The sequence below is a fragment of the Solanum stenotomum genome, chromosome 4 (genome assembly GCF_019186545.1).
Source record: "Solanum stenotomum isolate F172 chromosome 4, ASM1918654v1, whole genome shotgun sequence".
Lineage (NCBI taxonomy): Eukaryota > Viridiplantae > Streptophyta > Magnoliopsida > Solanales > Solanaceae > Solanum > Solanum stenotomum.
In genome coordinates, this window is record NC_064285.1 from 16196985 (window position 1) to 16210655 (window position 13671).

Here is a 13671-nt window from a genome sequence, read left to right on the forward strand (position 1 = left end):
TTAGAGCTTGATAAGTTAGATTTTGATGTTATTCTTGGTATGGATTGGCTGCAATCTTGTCATGCTTCTATTGATTATGGAACTCGAGTAGTCAAGTTTCAGTTTCCAAATGAAAGCATCCTAGAGTGGAAATGGGAAAATTCTATGCCTATGGGTTAGTTTGTTTCTTGTCTTAAAGCTAGAACAATGATTGCTAAAGGTTTCATAAACCATCCTATTTGGGTTAGGGATACGGATTCTGAAGCTACTACTCTTGAGTCGGTTCTCATTGTTAATTTGTTTCTGGATGTGTTTCCTGAAGATTTATCCGGTGTCCCTCCCGAAAGGGAAATAGACTTCGATATTGACCTTCTCCCAAATATGCAACCTATCTCTATTCCTCCTTACTGTATGACCTAATTATTTTAACCCAATACTATGTTGTTTTACCTTCTACCCAAGGCACTATATAAAAGTTTTAAGCCCCCAATTTACCCAATGTAACTCATTCTCCTAAGATCCCAAAATTTGACCAATTTCATCATCCCATATTCTCTTAAGTCTAAGTAAGAAGAATAAGAGCTAGGGTTCCATTCAAGTCTCCAAATTCTCTTTTTTTCCCTTTAGCTTAAAGGATCAATGTATGTGTGTTTTCACCCATGGAGTCCTTTCCTCTATGGGGTCCCTAAAGATTTCAAGTTCCTAATTCAATCTTCAGTTTATCAAATTAGAATATTTATTCAATGAATGTGAGTTTCTTCCAATTATGATTGATTCTGACTAATTAAGTTTTCTAATGCATTATTTGATGTTGATCTATTATATTTAGTTGAAATTACGCCTGACCATGCCTAAATTATACTTTCAACCATAATTTATGATAAACCCATGAACTATGAATTTATGAAGATATGCATGTTCTCATGAAGTTACTACAAATGATTTAAGGATGCTTTGAAAGGAAAGTAGCAATGTTATTGTGAGGGTATTTCTCACTTAATATAACGATCATTATTGTGAAAGGGTTTTCTCACAAAAAGGATTCATAAGGGTGAAAGGTTTTCTCACCTAAGTTGAATCAAGATTAAGGAGTTATTCCAATGAACTCTAGCTTGGATTAGTTACTAAATCAAGTCTTTCCATGGATAATAAGATTAATACGATTAATGACTATTCCGTGGAATTTATGCTTAGCACTGAGTTTACTAGCAACGATTATCCATGTCCTATAAACTATGTGCCACCATAGGATGATTGTCTTACATAAACATTAGCTAGTGGAACCACTTTATCTCAAGTTTATGGTTCTTACCTTGGAAAGTAAGGAAATATCTTTTCGGTGTGGGATTGACATCAGATTTCATGTTATAACTCACATGGTCTATGTCGGTTAATGATAAACTCTCCATAATAATGAATTAAGGTTACTTTCGAAAAGTATCTCTCAAAAGTGTTTTAAAGATGTTTAGCTTGCATTGACCATGATGATGACTTATATTTTCTAACATATTATTTTATTATTTAGCTTTGTCATTGCATCTCACATAAAGTCCCTTTTAGCATGATTCCATAACTCTTATGCATTGCTATCATACTTAGCTCATTTCATGTACTAATGCATACTTGTGCCTACTGTAGTGACCCGAAAGGTTATTTTTAGGAATTTTGAACTATTTTGTTTAATTTGAGTTAATTAATCGGTTAATGTTTGAATAATTAAGCTAGTTGGTAAATAATGAGCCGAGTCTAAAACTTATGTAAGACCCCATACTTTTTGGTCCATATATAATAAAATAAGTGAGTAAAATTTATCACTTTTAGTACATAATTAATTTAGAAAAAGAAAAGAAAGAGGTGGAAGAAAACAAACCTGGATACTACGGCAGAAAAGAAGAAAATGAAAGAGCACGACCAGGTGCGGAATTCTCTTTATTCATCCAAGTTGTGACTATATGAATATAATTATTATATGAAGTTAATAAGTATTATATTATGGATAGAAAGATAATGGAGCAGCCGACTCAAATTTGCACATTTGGATTGTTGCACTGTAGTGTTATAGTACTATTTCATTACAAAATTTTGGTGGACTATCTTAATTGGCAGTGATTGTCATTGGCATAATTGGAATGATTGTCATTTTCTAATCCAATGATTAGGTAGGAATTAAGAATGATGTATAGTGTATTATTGTAAATGGGTTTGGTTCTGCTGACAATTTTTCCGTAACAAGTTGATTTAATTTTTACTTTTATTATCATATTATGATTCAAGTTTTGATATATTTGTATATGAAATTAAATATTAGGTATATTGTTTGATATGAATATTGTCAATTTTTTTATATTTGGAGGAAATTAGACTTAACCCTTGGCTTGAAATTTAGGAGGATGATATGTAACGTATTGGTTAGCATCAAGAATTAGGAACTGGATTATAGTAATATGTGAGTTATTAAATTAGAAATCCTATCGCGATTATTTTTGTGAATAGATTGCATTTAATCGGAAGCCCAATGAAAGGCAAAGTTTCAAATCTCGGAGTAATTGCTCGATTGATTGATGCAAGTGAATTTCTAAACCCTTGTTCAGTGCATAAAATCGTTTATTTCCTTTTGGTATGTGTTGGGAAGTAATGAAACTTGGTGATGGATTGACTTTTCCATATTAAATAATTCTAATTATGAAAAAGGATACTAAAAGGCAATGTGAGTAATTATTGATGTGTGATGTGTTGATGATAGTTTGTGGAAAGGCTTATTGATGTATTATTAATGGTGTATCACGATTGTGTTGTTGTGAATTGTGCATTGTTATGTAAATGGTCATTTCCTCATTATTTGTGTGAACATATCATTTGCATTAGTTCTGAGACATGGTTGTGAAAAGTGTTATGCTAATTGAGGAAAAGTAAGAAATTAAAGAGGATGTATCATTTCGAGGGACATGTTGCACGCCGCGACGGATATTATGATTTGAGGGATGTGTCGCATACCGCGATAAATTTTATTATCAAGGGACGTGTCGCATGCTGGGATAGATTTTTGAAGGTCGTGTCGCACGCCACGTGGATGTATGGACAAATATGTCCCCCATGGATCCTGGGCTGTGAGACAATGGGTGTGTATCATTAGGTCAGAAATGCATCACTTTACTTGACATTACATTTCATTTTCTTGCACATCTTTATCATTGGTGAACGTGATTTTGTGTGTTGTTGATATTGTGAGTGCCTTTCCGTGGAACTTGTGACTGATGAATATTGAGTTGGTTGTTGATGATATGTAGTTGTTAGACTGTTGTTGTTGAGCTGTTTTCTATGTAAATTGTGAACTGTTAGGTTGGGCTAGTTTGGATGCAGGTTGTAGTTGTGGAGGTTCGGTTGGGGTGTAAGGAGTACCCGTATTCTATTCCCGTAGCTTGTGTTTAGAAGTTTACTTGTTGAGTACTGTGTGGTTTGGTACTCGACCCTTGCTTCTACAATTTTTTTGTAGGTTATGAGCCTGGATCTTCGTGATATTTTATGTTCTCTTCTTTTCCGAGGCTTTCTATGGAGATTTGTGAGATAGATGTTTTCCATCTCAGTGGACCTTCTTACTCCTATTTATGATTTTGTTCTACTTGAGAGAACGTCATTTTAGACTTTCGTATTTTCTTTCAATTCTATTATTTACATTAGAGGCTTGGGCACGTGACAACCAGACTATGGGGATTTAGTTAAGTTGACTTGTTATCCATATTAGTATTGTCATTAAACTTCTATTTTTATTTTATTTCCGCACTTTATCGAAAAGGTTGGGTTGTAGGCTGACTTGTCTTGAAGGGATAAGACAAGTGCCTTCACATCCATTTTTGGGTTGTGACAAATGGTGTGAAAGCCCCGGGTTCGTAGGTCTCATGTGTATACAAGTCGAGTCTACGTAGATTCTCGAGGGTCGGTACCGAGATGTCTGTACTTATCTGTGAGAGGCTATGAAGATTGTTAGGAAACTTCTTTTTTGTTCATTCTTTTTCATCATGCGTAGTTACCTTCTTTAGTACTGAGCTATCGTATATTATTTTGACATATGACTAGGACTAGAGCTATATTTACTAGTGGTAGAGGGGAGACACTTCCCGAGACATTTGTTGAGGCCCCACCTAGGGGTATGGGTAGAGCCCGAGCTAGAGATTGTGCTCATGGAACGACACTAGCCAGAGGTCATGCCTGTAGAGCAGCACCACCGAGGGGCCATGCTAGAGAGGTCTCTCCATAGCCTCAGATTGATGACATAGAGGAATAGGTTCCTCGAGAGACTGCAACCACACCTTTGCTTCAGGATACATTATTGAGGCTGTTATGTGTTCTTGAGAGCTTTACTCAGAGTGGTGGTGTGACCGCCACACCACAAGACTCTCAAACTAGAGAGTGGGCTTAGACCCAAGAGCAACAACAAGCTCCAGTTATTTCAGATACGGTGGGGCAGCCACCAGTGGATCCCGTTGTTGGGAATGATCGTGCATCAGTAGTTGGGGGTCAAATTGCATCGTTGGTTGTTCCGACAGAGGATGAACAACGCAGGTATGAGAAATTCTAGAAGATGGACCCACCTTAGTTTCAGAGTGGGAAGTGCTAGAATACTCATGAGTTTCTGACTACATGCTGAGAGTTTCTAGAGGTGGTTGGATTAGCTGAGTCACATGGGGTTCGGTATGATCCACTCAAACTTCATGGGCCAGCGAGAGAGTGGTGGAGAACTTATTCAGGATCTTTGCCAGTTGGATCTCCTCCAGTTACTTGGGAGATATTTTGCCAGTTCCTTTTATGACCACTTCATCCCTTGGATCGTGAGACAGGAGAGTCGTTTGAGGTTTAAGAATCTGAGACAGGACATCTTATCCATTACAAAATATGAGGTTTGTTTTTGCCAGTTGTCTAGGCATGCTTTGTCCATTATTCCAGACAATATGGAAATGATCCATAGATTTGTAAGGGGGCTGACTTTCTCTATCAGATCGGATGTGTTTAGGGGGTCTTGAGATGGGGCTTCGTTCCAGTCCTTTAAGAGCGCCCCTAAAAAGGCGGAATTGATGGAGAGAGAGAAGTTTGGGGACCATAATAGGGCCTGTACATCAGCTCAGTTTCATGGTGCCTCATCTGGAGGCAGGGGATCACATAGAGGGAGTGGTTCCATTCACCATCAGGGACCCATTTATGCATCTATGCCGACATTTGAGGGTGGTCAGATACCTCAGGGTTCTTATAGCATGGGTCAGAGTTCGTACGGGTCACAACAACGACCTATAAGGCAAAACAATTATAGTAGGTTTTCAGGATCCGCACAACAGTTCCCGAGTCAGAGGTTTTTCTTTGGAGATCCCAATCACCTAATGTGACAGTGTACTTCCCAGAGGGGTCATGAAGGACCCCAACCTAATTCCTACTTTCATTCTAGACCACCAGTACCACAGGGTAGAGACCGAGGTAGAGTTCAATCAAGTAGAGGTGGTAGAGCTTTTAGTAGTGGTACTGCAGCTCAGTAGAGTGGGGGTATAGGCACCACCCAGGATGGAGGTGGCAGAGGGGGCCATTGTTATGCTTTCCTGGGGAGACCTAAGAGGGAGAGTTTTGATGATGTTATTACAGATATCATTCCAGTATTCCATCAATCTGCGTCTGTATTATTTAATTCGGGGTCTACATTATCTTATGTGTCGACCTATTTTGCTACTGAATTTGATATGACATGTGATAACATGCTTGTACATATTCGTGTTTCTGCACCCATGGGTGAGCCCTTAGTGGTGGATCGAGTGTATCGATCTTATCTTGTTTCTTTGGCGAGGTATGACACTTGGGTAGACTTTATCATTCTAGGGATGGTAAACTTTGATGTTATCTTGGGTATGAATTGGATTTCTCTTTATCATGCTGTTCTTGATTGTAATGCAAAGACTGTGACCTTAGCAATGCCTGGTGTTTCGAGGGTTGATTGGAAGGGTACTAGTGGCTTTTATCCTAGCAAGGTTATCTGCTTCACCTGTGCTCAGAGATTGGTGGAGAGAGGGTGTTTGTCTTACTTAACCTTCATTCGGAGCAATAGTATTGAACCACCTCCCATGGATTCTGTTCCCGTAGTTTAGGAGTATCTCGATGTATTTCCTTCCGACCTTCCAAGTGTTCCTCTCGATAAGGATATTGATTTTGCTATTGATTTGGAGTCGGGCGCTAAGAACATTTCTATTTCTCCTTACCGTATGGATCCAACAGAGTTGAAAATGTTGAAGGATTAGTTGAAGGATTTTTTGAGTAAGGGGTTTATTCGCCCTAGTGTGTCACCTTAGGGTTCCCTTGTGTTCTTTGTGAAAAAGAAGGATGGGACTACGACGATGTGCATTGATAACAGATAGTTGAACAAGTTAACAGTGAAGAATAAGTATCCTCTTCCACGTATTGATGACTTATTTAATCAGCTACATGGAGCATCATTATTCTCTAAGATTTATTTGAGGTCCGAGTATCATCAGTTGAAGATTAGGGCATCAGATGTCCCTAAGAATGCTTTTAGGACTCGATGTGGACTTTATGAGTTTCTAGTGATGTCTTTTGGGTTGATAAACACCCCTGCAACATTCATGGAGTTGATGAACGGGGTATTTCGACCATACCTTAATTCTTTTCTGATTGTCTTCATCGATGATATTTTGGTTTACTCCAAGATTGAGGAGGACCATGTTCAACACTTGAGGATTGTACTTCAATGGTTGAGGGAGAAGAAGTTGTATACCAAGTTCTCAAAGTGCGAGTTTTGGCTTAATTCTATGGCATTCTTAGGACACTTGGTGTCCAAGGATGGTATTAGAGTAGATTCGGCTAAGATTGAGGCAGTTAGAGGCTGGGCGCGACCTACTTCTCCTACTAAGATTTGGAGTTTTATGGGATTGGCAAGCTATTACTGATGATTTGTTCAAAGTTTCTCCACTATTGCAGCTCCATTAACCAGATTGAATCGACAAGGTGTGGGTTTTTAGTGGTCCGATGAGTGTGAGGAAAGCTTTCAAAAGCTCAAGACTTTGTTGACTTCGGCCCAAGTGTTGACTCTACTTGAGGAGGGTGTGGACTTTACTTTTATTCTGATGCTTCAAGAGTTGGTTTGGGAGGTGCATTGATGTAGAAGGGGAAGGTGATTGCTTATGTTTATATGCAATTGAAGCCCCATAAGAAGAACTACCCTACTCACGATTTGGAGTTGGCGGCTGTGGTATTTGTGCTTAAGTTATGGCGTCATTATTTGTATGAGGTGCATTGTGAGATCTTCACTGATCATCAGAGTCTTCAGTACATCTTCAGTCAGAGGGATTTGAACTTTAGGCAACAAAGATGACTTGAGTTGCTGAAGGACTATGATGTGACCATTTTATACCATCCGGGGAAGGCCAATGTGGTAACCGATGCTTTAAGTAGGAAGACTCCTTGCATGGGGAGTCTTTCCATGCTTAGTATTAAGGAGAGACCATTGGCTAGAGATGTTTAGATGTTAGCTAATAGTCTTGTCCGGTTGCAGATTTTAGAGGAGAGTGATAGTATGATTGCTTTTATTGAGACTCGATCTTCTTTAGTCGAGAAGATCATTGAACACCATTTTGATGATGACAAGCTATGTATCATTCGAGACAAAATGTTGAGATGGGAAGCCAAGGAGGTTGTCCTTGATTCTTATGGTGTCTTGAATATCAGAAGCATGATTTATGTGCCCAAGACGAGCGAGTTGATTAGATTGATTCTTGAGGAGGGCCATTGTTCTCAATATTCCATCTATCCGAGAGCGACGAAGATGTATCATGATCAGAGTCAGCATTACTGGTGGTGTGGCATGAAGAGGGATATTGCATGCTTTGTTTCTAGGTGTTTGACTTGCCAACAGGTCAAATGTTAGCACCAGTGTCCCGGGGGTATATCTCAGAGGATGCCTATTCCTACTTGGAAGTGGGATCGGATCACTATGGACTTTGTTGTGAGTTTGCCTACCACAGTGGGTGGTTATGACTCCATTTGAGTTGTTGTTGATAGGCTGACCAAGTCTGCCCATTTCATTTCGGTACCGGTTAAGTATACGACAGAGAAGTTAGCGGAACTTTATATCAGTCAGATTGTGCGACTACATAGAGTCCCAGTTTTTATTGTCTCTGATCAAGGTTCATTGTTCACTCCCCATTTCTGGAAGGCATTATATCATGGGTTGGGTACTTAGTTAGATATGAGTACAACTTTTCACCCCAGACAGATTGCCTGTCCGAGCGGACGATTCAGGTGTTGAAAGATATGCTCCGAGCTTGTGTAATCAATTTTGGTGTGAGACGGGATCGGCATTTGCCTTTAGCAGAGTTTGCATATAATAACAATTATCACTCTAGTATTCAGATGGCCCCATTTGAGGCGTTGTATGGTAGACATTGTAGATCTCCGATCGGATGTTTTGATTCAACAGAGATGGACTCTTTGGATACAGAATTGCTTCGAGATGCTATGGATCAAGTTCGTATGATTCAGTATAGACTGTTGACAGCCCAGAGTTGACAGAAGAGTTATGGAGATCGGAGAGTTAGAGCCTTAGAGTTTATGTAGGGCGATCATGTTTGGCTTAGAGTGTCACCCACGAAGGGTGTGATTTAGTTTGGCAAGAAGGGAAAGTTTTGCCCTAGATTCATTGGACCATTTAAGATTTTGAGCCGAGTGGGAGAGGTTTCCTATAAGTTGGCCTTGCCACCTAGTTTGTTGGCAGTTCATCCTGTTTTCCATGTCTCTATGCTTTGGAAGTATATTCCGGATGAGTCTGATATGCTTTCACTCGATCCAGTGGAGCTGGGTCCATACTTGACATTCGAGGAGGAGCCTATAGCTACATTGTTTAGGCAAGTTTGAAAGCTTAGGACCAAGGAGATTGCTTAAGTGAAGGTGTTGTGGAAGCACCATTCAGTTGGAGAGGCGACCTGGGAGGCAGAGTCAGACATGCGTGCCAAATATCCTCAGCTTTTCGAAGCTTCAGGTTCTTTCTTTTACTTTATGTTCGAGGAAGAACATGGTTTTTAGTGGTCGATAATGTAGTGACCCGAAAGGTCATTTTTAGGAATTTTGAACTATTTGTTTAACTTGAGTTAATTAATTGTTAGGAATTAAGCTAGTTGGTAAATAATTGGCCAATTCTGAAATCTATGTAAGACCCCATACTATTTAACCCATATATAATAAAATAAATGAGTAAAATTTATAACTTTTAGTACATAATTAATTTAGAAAGAGAAAAGAATGAGGTGGAAGAAAACTAACCTGGATACTGCGGAAGAAAAGAAGAAAAAGAAAGAGCACGACCAGGTATGGAATTCTTTTTATTCATCCAAGTTGTGCCTATATGCATATAATTATTATATTAAGTTAATAAATATTATATTACGGGTAGAAAGATAATGGAGCGGCCGACTCAAATTTGCACATTCGGATTGTTGCACTATAGTGTTATAGTACTATTTCATTACAAAATTTTGGTGGACTATCTTAATTGGCAGTGATTGTCATTGGCATAATTGGCAATGATTGTCATTGTCTAATCCAATCATTAGGTAGAAATTAAGAATGATGTATAGTGTATTATTGTAAATGGGTTAGGTTCTACTGAAAAATTTTCCGTAACAAATTGATTTAATTTTTACTTTAATTATCATATTATGATTCAAGTTTCAAGTTTTGATATATTGGTATATGAAATTAAATATTATGTATATTGTTTGATATGAATATTGTCAAATTTATGATATTTGGAGGAAATTAGACTTAACCTAGGCTTAAAATTTAGGAGGATGATATGTAACTTATTGGTTGGCATCAAGAATTAGGAACTGGATTATAGTAATATTGGTGTTGTTAAATTAGAAATCTTATCGCGATTATTTTTGTGAATATATTGCATTAAATTGGAAGCCCAACGAAATGAAAAGACTCAAATTCCGGAGTAATTGCTTGATTGATTGAGGCAAGTGGAATTATAAACCCTTGTGAAGTGCATAGAATTGTGTATTTCCTTGTGGTATGTGTTGGGGAGTAATGTGACTTGGTGATGAGTTGAATTGTCCATATTGAATAATTTTAATTATGAAAAAGGGTAATAAAAGGCAATGTGATTAATTATTGGTGTGTGATGTGTTGCTAACAGTTTGTGGAAAGGCTTATTGATATTGTATCATGATTGAGTGGTTGTGAATTGTGCATTGTTATGTAAATGGTCATCTCCTCATTATTTGTGTGAACATGTCATTTGCATTAGTTCTGAGACATGATTGTGACAAGTGTTATGTGAATTGAGGAAAAATAAGAAATTAAAGAGGATGTATCATTTCTAGGGACGTGGCGTGCTCCGCAACAATTATTATGATTCTAGGGAATTTTTGCACACTGCGATGGATTCTATTATCAAGGGACGTGTCACACGCCGCGATGGATTTTCGAGAGTCGTGTCGCACGCCGCAACGGATGCGTGGATAGATATATCTTGTCATGACCCAAGGCTACTCCTTAGACGTGACCCGACGTATTCGACTCTGAAGGGGTCTCATACAAGCCTCATAACATTCTTGAACATAAGGACATAGGAAAATAAGGCGGAATTAAAATTTTTCTTTACAATCGAAATTCTTTTTCATAAAAACAAGCGGAAGACTTTCTATACTATGTCTCAAACCATCTAATACTTTGAATACAACTTTGGGACATTTCCCATACAAAGACTCTAAACATACAATGAAAGACAAAAAGGAAACATAGTGGGCTTTGTCCTCGAAACTATGAGGACTCACCAAGTCTTATCTCAAAGCTCCTTAGAAACCTATTCTACAAGTATAGAACATCAAATCTCCAAATCCTACACTTTGGTAGAAAATGAAGAAATATGGGTTAGCACATAAAGTACTAAGTATGATAGCCATGCAAAAACCATGCTTAAAAATGGACATTTTCTTTGAAAATCATGCTTTATGCCAATTTGAGAAAACCTTCATGAACATGAGTATAAGAAATAATCAACATACAAGTCATTTCTTCACATTTTGGCATAATCAACATATAAACCATTACCTTTACATTATGCCTTCAGCTCAAGTAACCCTCAAGCTATACTTTGTGCAATGTATGGATAGTGTCTCATACCACCATCCACACTGAAGTACCACATTAAGGTCACAAAAAGTGAACTTACCATTCAACCTTTCCATCTTCACACAATACACATACATAAGAGACATAAACATTTCATAAGTCATATCAACACATTAGGACCAACATCTACGACAACCCTAAGTCATACTTGTACAATGTTCAATTAGCATCCCATATTACTACTGACACTAAGTACTCCTTTAGAGCCACCATAGACAAGGCACATTCATATTCAATAAGTCATGACAAAGAAGTAACTCATAATACAATCCAAGTATAGCATGCATCATTACATTAGACATTTAAGTCAACATTCTTCATTATCTTCATTAAGTGCACATTCATACATTAGTCATTAAGACATTAGAGAACTCACTATAGCCCTCTCAAAGCCTACTCGTGCAATGCATGGATAGAATGCCATACTACCACCCACACTTCATAGAACTTCTCAAGAAACCATAATGCACATCTCACATGATGCGAATAGACATTAACCGACATAGACCATGAGAACTAAATCATGGAATCCGGTGTCGTATGACCCCACACTGAAAGAATGTGTTCTACTTGCCTAAGGTAGAACTAAGTGTATTTAGCTTAAGTGGATCCACTAGCTATCCTATGTGGGCACATACTTAAGGGATAAGAAATATGTTCATTGAAATTCGACCCAACGTAGGGATAACATCCATCTTACCATATCCACTCGGTACTTAGCATCCATTCCCAGAGAGTAGTTCATTTTCATTAACATTATTGTACTTGAGAGGGCAACCAACATTAGACCTACCGACCAAAGGTACATTACATAAGAAAGGGCCACCACCATTAGGTCTACCGATTCAAGGTACATTAAGAATAGCTCATTGACTTTCCAAGAAAGGGCACCCAATATTAGGTCTACCACTTTAAGGTTCATCATTTCACACAAGAAAGGGCCACCAACATTAGGTCTACCGATTCAAGGCTTATCATCACAATAGTTCCTAGACTCATCATGAAGGGCCACCGACATTAGATCTACCGGTTCATGTCATAGCCTAGAATACTTCATCATTCATTTAGGAAAGGGCTACCAACATTAGGTTTACCGATTCAAGCTCCATCATTACGTTCATTCATAAACTCCTCATGAAAGCACTACCACCATTAGGTTTACCGATTCATGTTTATTAAGTCAAGATACATTTTTTATACAAGAAGAGGATGCCTAAGCCTACCAATTCAAGATACAACATTCAAGGTCACATTCATCAATACAAGAAAAGGATGCCTTAAGCCTACCAATTCAAGATACATCAATCCACATTACTTTTATATATACAAGAAAATGATGCATAAGCCTACCAATTCAAGATATAACATTACATTATAGAAACCCTTCACATTCTATCATCATCATTCATGAGTGTTAATTGAGAATATGCTTTCAATCATAACACGATTACATTCTAAACATGATCATAGTTCTTTCATTGAGATCACACACATATACTTCACATCATAATCATACATAAATCCTTCATTAAATTTCCCTCCAAGGTTATACATCAATCACAACCCAAGCATCTAAGACACTACAATAGATAAGGGAATTAGCATGATTTGATAACTAATTCAATATAAACATAAACTATTCAACATACTTTCCTGGTTCAATCAATTCCGAATCACAAATCACAACTTAGGATTTTGGGGGAAAACATGGGTTAAAGGGAGAAATCATTTTAATTCATCTTTAAATCCACAATTCATTAATAAGTCAATGCAATGAAGCATTTGGAAAACGTTTAGCATTGAACCCATGCTAAGATTGAAAACTAAGATTTTTGGGGAAACATTGGAGATTTGAAATCACTTTTGAAATTGGCTCCTTGAAAGAAACTAAGTCAAGGATAAGACTATCATACCTTTTAGAGAAGAAATCCACAAAACTTGAGTGAAAATGGTGAGGTCTTGACCTTGAGAGCTTGAATCCTTCACCTCTAATGGAGGTTTCTAGAGAGAGAACTTTTGAAAAAAGAGGTGGGTTCTAATTTGGATTTTGAAATAATGAATTGGAAAATAGAGTTTAATACTTTTAATACTCTTAAAATACCATAATTAACCTAAAATAACTATCCCTCAACTTAACTAATTATAAAAACAATTTACCAAAACCAGCTTTTACAGGTGTGATCTGCGGACCCCATCCACTGACCGTGGATGGGTCCATGGACCATTATGCATTGGTGTGGTTCGTGGCTGGGGGTTGAATTTGAGGGACTTGACCCACGAAACAGGTCCACGAGTCGTGGTTGTAGACACATATTTTTGACCGAGCTTAAAATTTTATACCATTTTTAGAGCTGAAATATTTTTATAAATATAAATTAAATATTTTGACTTTTATCTTATTTTATTAAGCTTATTTTTAAAAGATTTGAAAACAACAGAAATATAATCACTTTTTTTTAAGGTAAGTTTTATTTTCAATTGTTTAAAAAAGAATGAAAGATTACAAAA

At 37.6% G+C, this 13671-nt stretch overlaps 1 pseudogene; it reads left to right on the forward strand.

Moving 5' to 3' along the window:
• Positions 1 to 5048: 5048 nt before the first annotated feature.
• On the forward strand, positions 5049 to 9048 carry LOC125861220 (uncharacterized; annotated as a pseudogene).
• The last annotated feature ends 4623 nt before the right edge of the window (positions 9049 to 13671 follow it).